At 38.3% G+C, this 12,626-nt stretch overlaps 1 long non-coding RNA gene across 1 annotated transcript in view; it reads left to right on the top strand.

The window, feature by feature from the left end:
* The window catches only part of LOC131381487 (uncharacterized), a 41,384-nt gene extending 32,222 nt beyond the window's left edge, over window positions 1-9,162 (top strand). The window contains exons 4-5 of the long non-coding RNA XR_009210260.1: window positions 6,896-7,032; window positions 8,923-9,162. This is a non-coding gene — a long non-coding RNA (uncharacterized LOC131381487). The remainder of the gene's footprint in view (window positions 1-6,895; window positions 7,033-8,922) is intronic.
* The last annotated feature ends 3,464 nt before the right edge of the window (window positions 9,163-12,626 follow it).

The following is a 12,626-nucleotide window of genomic DNA, read 5'->3' as shown; positions in this document are numbered from 1 at the left end:
AGTTCGAGACCAGCCTGGGCAACACAGTGAAACCCAGTCTCTGCTAAAATACAAAAAATTAGCCAGGCATGGTGACATGCGCCTGTAATCCCAGCTACCCAGGAGGCTGAGACAGGAGAATCACTTGAACCCGGGAGGTGAAGGTTGCAGTGAGCCAAGATCACACCATTGCAATCCAGCCTGGGTGACAGAGCAAGACTCTGTCTCAGAAAAAAAAAAAAAAAAAAATGGCAAGAAGGAAGATAAGAGTAGAAAACAAACAAACAACTCCCCCACCACCCATCCCCCAAACACATCAAGGGAATTAGATGCTATGTCTGCATCCAGAGAAGGAAGGGACTCCTGTCCAGTAGCAATAGCTGCAGCAGTGGAATGAAAGCTGGCAGGTTAATTTTTACCTGGTGAGGGAAAAGCAGAGGCACTAGAAGCACACTATTTGGGACCCTCAAACCCCCTAGATGACTACAAGGAGAGTCAGGTGTGTGTGGTGGTGGCAGGGGGACAATAGAGGGAACAGGAGAGCAGCTTTTTGGCTGGGCTGTAGGCAGTGACACTTTTTCTATTCTTCCCCCTCCCCATTAGAATTCTGAGTCTGCTTTTGCAGAAACATTGTTATACATGGTGATTAAGTTCTATAATTCCATTAGCAGAGTACTAAGCTTCAGATACATTGAGCTTAATTAAGCTTTTATGGAAAGGCCTGGGGAATTAAACACCATGTATAACATTGTTCATTTGAAAAAATGTATTCCCAAATGTAAACAACTGCTCAACAAACAAACTTCTGGAATACTATTTCTTTGAAAGTTATGGATTAGAAAAAGCCTGATCAGTTGTTTTCAAACCAAGCTGCACATTAGAACCATCAAGGAGCTTTTTAAAAAATGCTGTGATATGTGCTCCACACCTTAAGATTCTAATTTAATTTGCCTGGGGTGAGGTCTGCAGATAAGTAATTTTAAAGAGCTCCATGCAGCAGGGTTGAGAACCACTAGACTAACAAATGGGTCTTGGATTTAAATTTAAATAAGTAGGTCAGGAGGATTTGTTTTCATCACAAAGGGGCATTTTTTTTTTCCTAATATAATTCACTTCCACTTTCTTAAATATTATTCAACCTAAGCAACCATTTTAGTTGAGCCTTTTCAAAAAGACACACATAGTGTAAAAATAAATACACCTCCAAAAGAACAAATAAATAAATACACCTTCTTACCAAACATACAGTTACCATTGACTCTTTTAGACTTACTGTACATTGTTAAAAAGGAAAAATTCTCAACATATTGACAACAGAAAATTTCATAAGAAATTAATTCCATATATTTGAAAGATTTCATGCTTTTTCAGTCCCATCCTGCCGGATCCTGGCAAAATTTTAGTGTAGAATTGAGTCATAAAACCCTCCCTGAAGATCCCCTAAGCAAGATTTTGCTGCTCCAGTGGAGACCACTGTTGTGGAGATGAAGTTTATTAAGCATATGAACTCCTCCAAGTTCAGAATGAAGGGCTAATTATGACAGCCAGATTTTTGCTTAGACAGGGTTAATGGTATTATCTCCATTGGTAAAATTCAAGCAATTCAGGAAATCCTGTGGTCTCCCCAAGTCCTCTACTTGTCATAAATGAGGGGCCACTCGAGCAGTCTCACAACCCTGCAGGGAGGTCCTCCAGCCCACTGCTCTTGTTCCACTGACATGCAGTCTTCTTCTGTCTTCCTTGTTAGCTCACTTTCTCATTCTTCACCAAACAAGTGTATCTGAATATCTTCTGAAAATTTTTCTAAGAATGTAAAATTTCATGTAATGAAGAGACTATGTTCCTTCCCAATCTCCACTGACTTCCATTCAGTGAATGCAAAAGTATGTATGTACATTTTTGAGGGCTCTAAAATAACAGGAATGTGTCAATGCTATGAATATTAAAGAAGAGATTGTTTCCCTGGTCAAATTTCTTTATCCTCCACACTCAGCCCTAGGCAAGGTAGGAAATAAGTGAACACACTCACTTTCCTTGTGTGTAAACAACCATGGTATGTATGCACATTTTACATATCAAGTTATGAAATTGATTACGTTTACATACATAAATTATAATTTAACCAAACTCCAAGGAAAAGTGCTATGTGCTCAGTGTTCCTTACTTGCAGTTCATTATTAATATGACTATAAATTATATATAGAAAATAGATAATACACAGAAAATAACTAGTTTAATTTCTATTACCCCTAAAATAAAGCAGTAGTGACTTAGAGGTATTTTGAAAGACATAATAAACTGAAACTGATGTGTGCAATATTTTGGTTTCAGTTAGGCAGATGATTAAGAAAAATGATTCATTCATTTACAAATTTCTGGCCAGGCACAGTGGCTCATGCCTGTAATCCCAGCACTTTGGGATATGGAGGTGGGTGGATCAATTGAGGCCAGGAGTTCAAGAGCAGCCTGGCCACAGGGTGAAATCCCATCTCTACTAAAAATACAAAAATTAGCCAGGTGTGATGGCACATGCCTGTAACCCCAGCTACTCAGGTGGCTGAGACACAAGAATTGCTTGAATCTGGGAGGCAGAGGTTGCAGTGAGTTGAGATTGCACTACTGCACTCCAGCCTGGGCAACAGAGAGAGACTCTGTCTCAAAAAAATAAAATACAATAAAAAATAAATATAAAACTTTCTATTGCACAACTACTATGTGGGAGGCAAGATTCCATGAATTGAGAGTAGAGAGGTGAATAAATCAGACAAAAATCTTTGCCCTCTCAGGGCTTATATTCTAGTGGGAACTTACAATTTTGTGCATGGCATATAATGTACTCTTGAAAAACTATGTCTACAGTTTTTTCTTGAACATGTTCTTCAACATTCATCCAAGCTAAATTTGTATCCTTTCAACTATAGATACTGAAAAGAATGAGGTGGCAGTAAAGGGTTTGGTTAATGAAAATAGAGGAATTATATGGGATGGAACATTAGAAGGAATAGAAAGTAAATGGATTAAGAAACTATTCTCACTATACAAAATTCTCTGATCCCAAGGGTTGCCAGGATCAAAGTTGTCTGCTCAGAATTAAAACGACTGAAATCCTGCATATTTTTAAAGTATGTTTGCTCATTTTTTATCCATGTGCATGCTTTTAAGAGTTCTACTGTAAAAGTACCAGTGCTGCACTCTGCCTTGCATGCTAAATTATAATAAGAATAATGGGATGGGGAGAATAAATCTTTCCAAACAGACAAATCTAGTCTGGAACAGTGAATATGAAGAAGGCTTTGAAAGAGAAACAAATGGAAAATTAGATGGGAAGGAGCCTGCAGAGAGTGGCACACAGCAGTCAAAGATGAACTGAAATAACCTTGCCTAAAAGGACAAAGGGTAAGAGCTGACTGCTGCCAAGGGCCAGGCCAAGGTGCAGGTACTGCCAGACAGAACCAAAGACAATGGAGCCATCAAGCCAAGAAGAATAAAATGGCTTTGTGTGATTCTGAAGGAGAGAGGAAGGTGGTGATTATGAAATGCAAATCCTGGTGAGATTTCCAAATGTAATTGCATTTCTGTAACTTTAACTTGCCTCCACCTGCCAATATCAGCCTTGAAGACATCAACCAAGAAGCTAAGAGAGACTATCATCCCCCAGTTTTAAGCCTTGTGTGACTTACCACTCATGATGATAATCCTACTCCTAGAAGGGGTCATCTATATAAAATAAAATAGACTTTTTGAGTTTCCTAGCAAAAATGGAAGTGAGATATGTATATATATTTTTTCATGCTTCTCGGTAGCTTAAAAAGTTTAAATTGTAAAACATATCAAAGTTTGTGAGAGACCTTCAGTAGACTGAGTAAAACTGCTCCTTTCTCAGAGATAAAATACCTTTCTCCCTAAGACACTTAATACTGATTTCTGAATCAAAAGGGAGAGAAAATACATTTAAGATTCCTCTAGTGTATGCTATTAATACTACTTGTATTTGATTGCTGGGATATCATGGACCTGGATGTTTTAATTATAGTGGGTAATTTGACACCATTGAGGAGAACAAACTGTGATTATGTTCTCTATTTGATCTCAGTATTTCCTGTGGGCCCATATCTCCTACTGAAATAGAATAGTTGGACTTGCAGGCCTGGGGTGGTGGCTCACGCCTGCAATCCCAGCACTTTGGGAGGCCAAGGTGGGTGAATCACCTGAGGTCTGGAGTTCGAGACCAGTCTGGACAACATGATATAACTCCCTGTCTACTAAAAAAAAAAAAAAAAAATTAGTCAGGCATGGTGGCAGGCACCTGTAATCCCAGCTACTTGGGAGGTGGAGGCAGGAGAATCACTTGAACCCAGGAGGAGGTGGAGGATGCAGTGAGCTGAGATCTCGCCACTGCACTCCAGCCTGGGCAACAAGAGAAAAATTCCATCTCAAAATAAATAAATAAATAAATAAATGAATAAATAAATAAATGAATAAGAAAGGCATTCAATGAGATTTTAGCCAAAGAGTCAACATTCTTCTCAATGACAAAGAGAGGGAAGAAACATTTCCATATATCAAATAGAAACTTAGCAAGATCTGTGGGGTTTTCTCAAAGATATGTCAGTAACAGTGTAATGGGAACTTCATCACAAGGCAATGATTAGCCTTCGATTGTTCAATTTTTTTCTCTATGACTTCCAAGATGTTCCAATTCGAGCTATATATTCCTTTTATAACCCTGATCTCATTAGCTATGGCTCCTTAGGAGCTGGGACTACCAGCCATTTCAGAGTCAAGGAATCCTGGATTCACTCTCGCACTTACTACTTTCGTAAAATTGAGCCATGTCCTTTAAGCTCTCAAAATCGTACTTTCCCCTTCTGTGAAAAGGAGATAATCATAGTTACTAACTCAAAGTGTTGTTACAAATATTCACTTAATGTGGGCTGCACAGTGCTTGGGATACTCAACAAACTTTAGCAATAATAATTAATAATAATAATACTCATTATTCTTATTGGTTCCCTCAGCACTTGTTATAATATCTTGCACCTAAAGTTAATGTGTAAAATGGTGGTAATTACAGCAGTTCACAGGTTTCCTGCTGCCCATAGAAAACCTAGAATAGATATATTAATAAAATGATAAACCAAATAGTTGGATCCTTGGTTGATTTTCTTCCAGAGGATTTTATCAAGAGTTTCTGTAAAATAGCTCTGTTCTTTCCCAACCCTCTTCTTCATAAATTAGTAACTGGGCTCAAGGTTAGTTAACTCAGTGTATTGCATTTGCTACTAAATATATACACAATAAATGCATTTCAAATAAATCTATTCTGTTGAGCACAAGACTAAAATTATATTGCATCAATCTACTAAAATCAAAAAAACGAATCACAAATGACTCCATAATTAAACAAAGCAAAACTACTTTAGTGTTAATGGTGCATCAAACATTCATTTTTGTGATAAATAATAGAACCTTGTTTATACTCAGTTAATCTAGACATCTATATTGACTCAAACCTATTTGGAGTTTCTTGATTAATTTTGACGTCTCAGAATCTGTTGATTCCTAGTTCCTGATGTGGATGTGAATAAAGCCTAACTAAAAAGTCTAAAGAAATATCTTTTGTTTCCCAGCATAGCTGAGTGTTAGAGCTATTTGCAACTGAGCTGCTTATTGCAAAATTTTGACACAGTTCATTTTCTTAATCTTTGTAGTTTGGCTGCTCCCCAAAATTAAGCTCCTTATTAACCATCTCTGCACATGTTATAGTTTTTAAAAGCATATCATGTTTTTATTCCTTGTTTTCCATAGTTTAATGTGGTGTTATATACCCTCTAAAATATAGTTTCCCTTCAGTTAGGGTAGGAATGTTCACTAACGTACTTTGATGGTCAGGAAACTGAAACACAATTTCTTCCAACACATAATGATTTGAGGAACAGAACATGTGAAGATTAGTACCACTATGGAGACATATTTCTTGAAAATAAATGGCAAGGATTATATATTAATTACATTGATGGAAGTAATTTTATGCTCTATGCTGATTTGTTGTGACTCTACAGTTTATAAGGAATATATAGTTATCTTATCTATTGCCATAATTAAAGTCTCTCAATAGAATATGGAAATACAACAAATATTTAGATTTTAATTTTTACTCTGCTGGTAAGATCATGTCACATTATTAACTTCTTTTCTCCAGTCAAATAAATGCACAGAAATTTCATAAAGTTCTTCCCCACTTACCCTTCCTAATTTTTACACCCAAGACTCATTTCGTGATGATTAACTTCTTGGAAGACAGACTGACTCTTTATAGAGTAGAGACAGCTGTGGCAAATATAGGCTGTAGCACTTTAAAGCTTATAGATTTAACAATGAACTGCTCAATCAAGAAGAAGGAATTTCACGTATGAAAGTCTGACTGCATCACAGATCTCTTAATTGGGCCAATTCCTGTTCTATGGAAAAGACACCTTCATATAAAGATTAGTTCGAAGCTACCAAGGTCATCAAATAGTGACGCTTGACTGGATTTTCTTGTGATTAAATACGACCTTAAACAAATGCAAAATAACCTGAGTCCTTCTCAACTGACGAAGAACAATAGATGGTTTTGAGGGTGTCAGGTTCAAGACTGTGGTGATAGGTTCATTTCTCCAAAATGCTGATTTGGTTCTTTTCTCTTGTAAGAATGTATAGAATGATAACCCAGCTGTGCCCTAACCATATGTTCAGACTCACACAAAAGTCAAATCAGCTTTCTTTTTCTAAATTACTTCCTCCCTTGATGTATGGACCTTATTTATAACCTCCCTTTGTGTAGTCATAACACTATCACATAGGGCTTAGTTTCTGAAAACCATAGCAATTGCCTGAAAATTGATTTGATGTCTTTTGCCCATCTCTCCCTTAGGTCCCTGAAGACATTTTAATATGAGCCATGACATTATGATGGATGAAATCTGGCATTTTATTGTAGCAATGCTACTCCCATGTGGAAAATAACAGCTTGTTCAAAAGCTGGTCTTTCAGCCAGATTTAGAATATACAGTAAGCCACATTTCCAATCTTTTCCCTTTTCTTTCCCTTCAAAATTTCTTTCCCAAACTTCTTTGTGTTGATTATCAAATTCTCCAAGTATCACAGGTTGAAGCTAATTGAAGTTCACATAATACTAACAATAAACATCACCAAAAGACAAGGTTAATTGTGAATAGGAAACAACCTGAATATTTGAACATAGAGTAAAATAATTATTCAACACAAATGTCCATCTGCAAAATCACCAACCTTCTGTTGATTTGTGAAGCAATTTTATATTTTTAAGAGATATTGTAAGGCTTACAAGAAACTGCCTCTCTAATGACAGGTAGGACAGATGCAAAAAAAAGAATGATTGTTTATTCTTTAATAAACCCTATGTTCTTATTTGTAAATTATAACATTTTTTCTAAATTTATATTAACTACCATAGTCAACTCTTTAAGGACTAATAAATACAAATGTATTTACTGATTTCCTAATAAAAGAGAGAGAAAATACATTTAAGATTCCTCTAGTGTATGCAATTAATACTACTTATATTTGATTGCTGGGATATCATGGACCTGGATGTTTTAAATATAGTGAGTAGTTTTGACACCATTGAGGGGAACCAACTGTGACTATGTTCTCTATTTGTTCTCAGTATTTCCTATGGGCCCATATCTCCTACCGAAATAGATTAGTTGGACTTGCAGGCCTGGGGTGGTGGCTCATGCCTGTAATCCCAGCACTTGGGGAGGCCAAGGTGGGCAGATTATCTGAGGTCAGGAGTTCGATCCCAGCCTGGTCAACATGGTGAAACCTCATCTCTACTAAAAAATACAAAAATTAGCTGGTTGTGGTGGCGTGCACCTGTAATCCCAGCTATGCGGGAGGCTGAGGCAGGAAAATTGCTTGAACCCAGGAGGTGGAGGCTGCAGTGAGCTGAGATTGTGTCACTGATCTCGAGCCCGAGCCCGGGTGACAGAGCAAGACTCCGTCTCCAAAAAAAAAAAACAGTTGGACTTGCAGAAAAGATGGAAATACATTGTAATAAAAACATAAAAACTACATAAAAAATTTAAAAAACCAATGTAATAGTGATGCACTTCACCCATATAACTCAATATTTATTTATTTAATGACCTACTATAAGCAGGTGACTGATTATTAATGTGAAGAAAGTGATACTGGTTAATGAGTATTGAATTCAGAGATCCAAACTTCCAGAGTGCAGCCCTGTTGCAGATCTGTTTCATGTCAGTGGAGGATAGAATAGCATTCACATTCCCCACACTCATTCACTATTAAATGATAAAATGAGGCAATCATTGTCAATAAACATATGCCTTATGAATTACTTAGCCACCTGAATTTCAACATTGAGAGGAGACTGAACTGAAGGTAAAATCTGGTTCGTGCCATGGGCATTTTGTATTGGTCCAGTTTACTTTGTGTGCATTAATTTGACTTAATTTACTTTTCAGTTTCACTTTTATTTTGTTCACTTTTTGTAGCTACCTCCTTCAAATTCCTTTGACAACCTGAGAATGTCTTACAGTTGAACGTAATATTAATTACATTTCAAAGCAAACCTTTATTCATTTGGGGGCAATCTGTGAAACAGAAATCTGTGACTGAAGCTGTTGCCAAGCCAATTACTGCAAAATAACTCAAATATGTCTCGACAGATTGCATTTTTCCTATTGTAAGATTGTTTATTTTGTAGACCAAAAGGCTACATTCACTTTAATTAAAATGATCTTACTCACATAGTTAAATATATCAGCCCTTCCCTGGGACTATATATGGGTTTATGTATAGACAGGGTGTGCTAATGAAAATCTCTGGGATTTTATTCTAACTGCATAATTCTGTTTTTTTCTCTTTTTTCTTTTTTTTGTTACGTGTTTCTAGGCTTTCTTTATGTCAAGGCATCCTTTGTATGAACAAGTCAAAGTAGAAAGAACTAATCAGCACTGAAGACTAGAGTGCAAAGAAATTATTCAGTGCTCAAAGAAATCCACCCTAGGCACAATCACATTGCATCGCACATGCAGAAGAGAGTGGTGAATTGCAACAAGTTCAGTTGGAATAAGCACTTGATATTCAGATGCTTATCGAAACGATTCAGATTTCTTAGTACCATACAACAAGGCTGGGAATTTTCATTTTTATTTTATTTTTTCTGAAGTTCCTGAAACACGGTTGTACAAGGTTTTATAAATATCCTTTTCTCTTCAGTATGATATAACATCAGTCAATATATTGATTTTCAGAAGAAAGAAGAAATTTTAACAATTGTGAGCTCTATCTTTTGAACTTGTAATGAACTGTCATCACATATTTGTGTTTTTGTAGTTTCGCGATTCAAAATAAAAAAGATGGTCTTGGCCAGGCACGGTGGCTCACGCCTGTAATCCCAGCACTTTGGGAGGCCGAGGTGGGTGGATCACCAGGTCATGAGATCAAGACCATCCTGGCCAACATGGTGAAACCCTGTCTCTACTAAAAATACAAAAATTAGCTGGGTGTGGTGGCACACACCTGTAATCCCAGCTACTCAAGAGGCTGAGGCAGGAGAATCGCTTGAATCCAAGAGGCAAAGGTTGCAGTGAACTGAGCTCATGCCACTGCACTCCAGCCTGGAGACAGAGTGAGACTTTGTCTCAAAAACAAACAAACAAACAAAAAAGATGGTCTCATAGCTCCAAGTATCATTATCTTTTAATTTTTTTCTAAGAATATATTTAGCTTTAAACATATAAAAATATTTAAACCCATAAAGAGTCTGTAAAAAAAATTTCTTTATGCCTAAAGACCCCCTTTGTCTTTAACAATATCTACCAAATGATTATTTAATCTTTCACTTTAGGGGTTTTGATAACATTTAAGGAGAAATTCTGCACAGTTAATTTGGCAGGAAAAGGAATCTCAATGGTGCATGTTCAGGGAAGTTCGAGTTTTAAACAAGTGTGATACCAGCCAGGGGAAGCATGATGGCAAATGTGTGAATAACACAAAGTAGGCAAGAAAAACATGAACTCAGCAAACTTTCCCCACTCCAGTTACACTTGCTGGAAACTTGGCTTACAGTCAGGCTCCCCTTTTTTTCAGTAGACTGGGTGAGAAGTCTCAATGCATATTGCCAGGCCTTTCAGCACTGTTGACCAATGCAGTCCCCAAGTTCCCCGCCTTGAGTGAATTTCAACAATGCTGTGCCTGCTTGCTACACGCTGTGGTTTGAAGATTTGTCCCCTCCAAAACTCATGGTGAAATTGAATCCCCAATATGGCAGTATGGAGAGCCTTTAAGAGGTTATTGGGTCAGGAGGGCTTTGTCTCATGAATGGATTAATCCATTTGTCAATCAGGGGATTAATGGGTTATCACGGGAGTGGGACTGTTAGCTTCATATAAAGAAGAGAGACCTGAGCTGGCACACCAGCATGTTCAGCCCCCTTGCCGTGTGATACCCTGTGCTTCCTTGGGATGTCCAGGGAGTCCCTATCAGCAAGAAGGCTCTTAACACAGATGCCTCTAGACCTTGGACTTGTCAGGCTCCAGAACTGTAAGAAGTAAATTTTGTTTCCTTATAAATTACCCAGTTTCAGATCTTCTGTTATAAGCAACAGAAAACACACTAAGAGAGTAAATTGTCTATCCATCTTCCATTGCTATAGATTTGGGTGGTGTTACTGGTCTACAAAGCCTTGGGGTTCTATGACATTTTTCTGCTCTGGACTTTTTCCCACTCCTGGCAGGGTATCAGACTCAGGAAACTTAAGATGATGTGAGTCATTCACGAACAGAAATGACTGATTTCTCATTCCCTTCCTCGCTTTTATCATATGGGGCCAGGGGTGCGGGGAAGGTATTAGTCAGCTGGGGCTACCTTATGAAAATAACACAGATTGGGTGGCTTAATAACAAATACTGATTTTTTACAGTTCTGGAAGCTGGAAATCCATGATCAAGGTGCCCACTAATTTGGTTTCTGGAGAGGGTTCTCTTCGTAGCTTGCAGAAAGCTGCCGTTTTCAGTGTGTCCTCATCTTGTGGACAGCAGGCCAGCTCCAGTGTCTTTTGTTTTTCTTTTCTTTTCTTTTTTTTTTTTTTTTTTTTTTTTGGAGACGGAGTCTCACTCTGTCACCCAGGCTGGAGTGCAGTGGCACTATCTCTGCTCACTGCGACCTCCGCCTCCTTGGCTCAAGCAATTTCCTGCCTCAGCCTCCTGAGTAGCTGGGATTACAGGCAGCCACCACCACGCCCGGCTAATTTTTGTATTTTTAGTAGAGACAGGGTTTCACCATGTTGGCCAGGCTGGTTTTGAACTCTTGACCTCAAATGATCCACCAGCCTCAGCGTGCCAAAGTGCTGGGATTACAGGTGTGACCCCCCGCCAGGCTGTCCAGTGTCTTTCTCTTCATATCAGGACCCTAATCTCATCATGGGGGCCCCACCCTCATGAAATCATTTAGACCTAATTACCTAGCAAAGTCCCACCTTCGAATACCAGTATATTGGGAACTGGGGCTTCAGCATATGAATTCATTGGTGGAGGGGAGCACTAAGATTTAGTCCATAACAAGGACAATTTTTATACTGCTCCCTTCTGCCTCTTCATGTAAAGCTATCCCATGGGGGCTGTGCATATCTTAGATCTGACACTAGAAAAATTTATATGCTGGTTCTGCACCATACCCCCTTTCTCTCTCTTTGGAGCTAGAGAATTAGAGGGAAGCTTTGAATTGCAAATAAGTCACTTGGATTTTTGAAATCTGTAACTGTGATCTAAGCCTTTCTGACCACAGACCCCCAAGAATGCACCTTTGTGTCTCTGGTGGTCAGTGGAATACAAGCAACATTCAGCCATATAAAACAGGATTCCAAAAATAATCCCCCTATTTGGAAAAAGAAATGTTGGAACTATCAGCCAACTTGGAAATAGGTCAATATACTAAATAAAACAACCTCTATTCTATACACATTGCTGAAGAATATGAGGTATTTATAGCTATACCTGGCGTCTCCCTTCAAAATGTATAGCACTCTTTGAAAATCCATGTAATCATTTCAGAATCCCAGGGAAGAAATTAAAAAATTGGGAGGGTCATAAATAATCAATCTTCACTTCAGAAAGACGGAGCAATGACTAATCTAAAATATATCCATTTACATATGCATGTGCATGGCAGCCTTGAGCTTGCAGGACTCAAATGTACTTTCAGGAGAGGACCAGCTGCAAGGGGGTACTTAGCGGACAGCATCCAGCAGCTGCACCTGTAGAAACCACCACAGGGTTAGGGCCAAAGCCTCACTCCCCACAGGGACTGGGCATGGAAGGAATAGTAGATTCAGCCATGCAGAATTCTTGCCATCTTTACTCTGGGTCTCACCATCAGCCTAGCTGTCAAATCCTCAGAACTGCAACATAGTCTGAGATTATTTTACCCTCTCCACTCTGTCCTTCCCTCTCTTTGTTCTGATGTCACACTAGCATTGCAGAGTGAAGGTTCTCTCTTGCCCAATCCTGCTTTTTCTTCCCTTTATTATTTATAGATGTTTATTTACCCCGAAGAATTTCTTACATTGCCAATTCCACCTAGGCAAATGTTTCCCA

This window comes from Hylobates moloch, unplaced genomic scaffold (assembly GCF_009828535.3).
Source record: "Hylobates moloch isolate HMO894 unplaced genomic scaffold, HMol_V3 SCAFFOLD_2, whole genome shotgun sequence".
NCBI lineage: Eukaryota > Metazoa > Chordata > Mammalia > Primates > Hylobatidae > Hylobates > Hylobates moloch.
This window is presented reverse-complemented; position numbering and strand designations above follow the sequence as displayed.